General features: G+C 38.2%; 1 long non-coding RNA gene across 2 annotated transcripts; it reads right to left on the bottom strand.

Annotated features, from left to right (window-relative positions):
• Positions 1 to 2463: 2463 nt before the first annotated feature.
• On the bottom strand, positions 2464 to 4430 carry LOC116547192. Of its 2 annotated transcripts, none has more exons than XR_004266970.1 (2): positions 2938 to 4430; positions 2464 to 2637 (listed from the first exon to the last, which is right to left on the bottom strand). It is a non-coding gene; the product is annotated as an uncharacterized LOC116547192 (long non-coding RNA). The 2 variants fall into 2 exon arrangements; XR_004266971.1 differs by having other exon boundaries at positions 2943 to 4430.

Raw genomic sequence — 4430 nt, 5'->3', positions numbered from 1 at the left:
AAAAAAAAAAAAAAAAAAAAAAGGTGAAATTAGTCATTGGAGACCTGACATTAGAATCTCATAAAGCTAATTGTTAGCCTTCAATCTAGAAGATGTCCCTCTTATAAAGGGCTTAGTTGTGTTTGGTGTCCCTGTTGCCTGAACAGAGCTTTAAAAACCAACGTGTAATATTGAAAAACCATTAATGATTTGGTGAAAATTCTTAAATCATCATTGATATGTCTGTGACATGAGTTGTTCTTTTCAAATTTACTTTTCTCTTTCTTAGGTAATACGAGGAAATAGTATCATCATGTTAGAAGCCTTGGAACGAGTATAAATAATGGCTGTTCAGCGGAGAAACCCATGTCCTCTCTCCATAGGGCCTGTTTTACTATGATGTAAAAATTAGGTCATGTACATTTTCATATTAGACTTTTTGCTAAATAAACTTTTGTAATAGTCAAAAATGTTTTCTCAGATGTTCTGAATATAGAATATTAGCTCTCATTCTGATTTTTTCTGACATGAATTTTCCTGGTTGACACTGATTTAAAAGGGTTTTATGCATTAAAGTGGACGAATCTTGTTAAATGTGAAACATGGCAAGGATTCCTTTTGTCCATCTTTATTTATTTCATTTTAGTTATTGAGAAATGCTCAGTGTGTGATAATGTCCATCTTTCAACACTAAACAGATAAAGAAGTTGCAAACATGAATGAGTTTCTTCTAAGACATTAATTTTCAAAACTTAAGAGTAACTCTGATCTAGTCTGACTTTCCCAAGTACATCTACATTCCAAATATAGTACAACAGAAGCAAAAGACAGAAAGTAATGGTGATGTAGTTGTTTATTTTGAACATAATCATTAAGTGGGGGAAAAATTTAATACAAGAGTAGAAAGCAGATTCCAAAGGAAAACATTCCAGTGTATTGTGGTTCTTTGTGAGTAGAGAAGGGTAGTGAGGATGCTGTCCACAATGTATTCATCTAGTTAATGAATTTTATGGCCCACAACCTCAAATGAGAGATACATTACAGATGGTTGTATTATAAACCTAATCTTAAGAAATCTTACCAAGCAAATGCTTAAGGCTGATTTTTTTGTGATCTGATAAAAAGCCTGCAAATCATGATTCACTTTAAAACTGTACAGAATGAAATATACACAGTTCTTGTAAAACACCAAACACAATGAATGGCATATATATATATACCTCTCTCACTCTTAAATGGCATTTCCTAATTATAGAAAATGTTTGCAACAAAAGAACAACCAGAGGGATCAAACTAACAATCTCAGTAAGGAGAACTCATGTGAAGTCCCATACACTTATTCTTCGTAAATCTTCACTGACTTTTTTCTTTTGCAGCAATGTAGAGCTGAATTTAGAACTACTTCAAGTGTGATTTCCATAAGTAGAACAGCAGCATCACAGGGGAACTTACAAAATGTAACTTCTTGTGTCCCACAATAAACTTATTGAATAAACAAACAAGGTGGAGCCCAGTGATGTTAGTCCTGCAGGTAACAAGCATGCTCAACTCAGCTAGAGAACCACTGGAGCAGAGGTGGCTTTTCATTCAGCCCCTGCATCATTTTTACCAGTCTGTGTTAAAAAAAAAAAAAATAGAATGGTCTGGAGCAGCAAGCTCTGACATGTAGAGCTTTTTTTTTCTTCCAATAAAACTCTTCTTTAACACTATAGTTGCATAAAACTACCTAATGTGTCTGGAGTAGCAGGCTCTGCTAGTATTTTTCTCCCAGTAAAAAAGTAATACTGTAATTGCATTAAAACTACTTAATATCCTTGGTATACTGATAACCTGTTTTGGTTTTGCCAAAGTAATTTCAGATGCCCTACTGGAAAATTTATCCAAAGTAGGTTGGATATAATACCAGCAACATTTTTAATTGGGTTTTTTTTTTTTTTTTTTTTTTTTTGAGACACAGTATCACTCTGTTGCCCAGGCTGGAGTGCAGTGGTGCAATCTCTACTCACTGCAACCTCCATCTCCCAAGTTTAATTATCAAGTCTCAGCCTCTCCAGTAGCTGGGATTACAGGCACCCGCTAGCATGCCTGGCAATTTTTTGAATTTTTAGTAAAGTGGTTTCACCATGCTGGCCAGGCTGGTCTCAAACTCCTTACCTCAAGAGATCCACCCACCTCAGCCTCCCAAAGTGCTGGGATTACAGGTGTGAGCCACCGCACCCAGCCTAAATTGCTGGGTTTGTTTTTGTTTTTTTAAGGCAGAGTTGCCCTGTCACCAGGCTGGTGCACTGTGGTGCAATCTTAGCTCACTGCAACCTCCACCTCCCGGTTCAAGCAATTCTGCCTCAGCCTATTTTTAGTAGAGGTGGGGTTTCACCATGGTGGCAGGGATGGTCTTATCTCCTGACCTCTTGATCCACCCACCTTGGCCTCCCAAAGTGCTGGGATTACAGGCGTAAACCACCACACCTCACCTAAACTGGTATTCTTATAAGTAAAAATATATGTCATTGCAAAACAAGTCTACAAATGAAGAAACTAATTAGTATTTACCAAGATTTAACATACACATAACAGTATTACATTCTTTACAAATTGTCTTCATTAAAACCACAAAAGGAAACAAATATGAATACCTCTTAACATCTGTTAAGAATAAAACTAGGGCCGGGCGCGGTGGCTCACGCCTGTAATCCCAGCACTTTGGGAGGCCGAGGCGGGTGGATCATGAAGTCAAGAGATCGAGACCATCCTGGTCAACATGGTGAAACCCCGTCTCTACTAAAAATACAAAAAATTAGCTGGGCATGGTAGTGCGTGCCTGTAATCCCAGCGACTCAGGAGGCTGGGGCAGGAGAATTGCCTGAACCCGGGAGGCGGAGGTTGCGGTGAGCCGAGATCGCGCCATTGCACTCCAGCCTGGGTAACAAGAGCGAAACTCCGTCTCAAAAAAAACAAAACAAAACAAAAAAAAAGAATAAAACTAGGAAAAAAACACCATTGACAAACCATGAGTTTAATCCCTGCCTATCAAATATATCTTGGCAGTTTTATCAGCATAATAACATTCACAACTGGTAGAGAAGTCACTTTTACTCAGAACCAATGTTCTTACACTATTTTGCTAAAGTAGCTAATGCCATGATCTTATGAAGGACTTTTTTAAGTTTCCATTCAATGGAAGGATTTCTTTTTTTAGATGGTCTCACTGTTGCCCAGGCTGGAGTAGTGGCATGATCATGACTCACTGCAGCCTTGACCTCCAAGGCTCAAGTGATCCTCCCACCTCAGTCTTCTGAGCAGTTGGGACTACAGGCATGCATTACCATGCCTGGCTAACTTTTTAAAAATTTTTTGTAGAGATGGTGTTTCACCATGTTGCCCAGGCTGGTCCAGGCCTTTTTATTTATTTATGTTTCGATAACAATACATGTTAAATTGGTTTCAAATTCTTAATCTTTTACTTGTTCTGTTCTACCAGTATCTGACCAGTCAATCAGATCTTTGTACAGCAGATGCAGAACTAGTTCTCAAGTTTGGCTGCATGTTAGTTACCATTTGGGATGCTTTAAAACCCTACAGGTGAATCCAATGTGCAGCCAAGATTGAGAGCCACTGTCTTAAGATTTCAGCAACCAATTTCTCACCCAGAATGCTACAGTAACTGAAACACTTAACACTCTGGACATATGCTGGACTTGGTTAAGCTTGGTGTCATTCCAAGTATTCTGTTCTAGTGCCAACTGCTTTGGAGTTATTTAAGTTGCCTCTGCCGTTAGACTGTCCTTGCTTCTTACTGTCACAATTACTTCTAAAGTTCTTATTGAGAGAAATCATTCCTTACAAAATGGATCTGCTTTCATACAGATTGGGTTTCTTATGACTTCTAAGGCACTAAAACCCCTTTGTAGGCGCTTTCACCCCCCTCATTAGTGATTCTCAACCCTGGGTGCACATTAGAAACTTTAAAAAGCTACAGTGCTAAGGTCCTATCCTCAATCTTTTAATCTGTATCTCTGGTTATGGGGGTCTTTCAGTATTTTTTAAAGCTCCTGAAGTAAGGATTTAATAATAGAATGCCAGTTTCACAATTCAGTAGCCCATATTTGCTTTTCATTTTGAGATTTTTGTTTAACATCTTAAAGTTACACTACTAAGACTTCCAAATTTCACCCCTAATTAAATCAAGATAGAAGAATCAAAAGACAACATTCTTAAAGTCAAGGCTTTAGGCATGGGCACATGTACTTTCAGACTCTTAGGTATGAAATTACCAAGAGTCAGGCATAAGACACCGGCTCCCATAAATTTTATCTGACTGAAGAATACATCTGGCTGTACAGTTCAAAAGGACTACTCCCCAAATAAGATGTCTTTAAGTTCTCCCTCAGGTACTCACCTTAAAATGCTCTACAATTTTGATGAAAATCCAGGGCCCCACCCCCAGACCTACT

This window comes from Sapajus apella, unplaced genomic scaffold (genome assembly GCF_009761245.1).
Source record: "Sapajus apella isolate SASKATOON/1434 unplaced genomic scaffold, GSC_monkey_1.0 scaffold2324, whole genome shotgun sequence".
NCBI lineage: Eukaryota > Metazoa > Chordata > Mammalia > Primates > Cebidae > Sapajus > Sapajus apella.
Note: the sequence above shows the minus strand (reverse complement) of the source record. Positions and strands in the feature narration are given on the sequence as shown.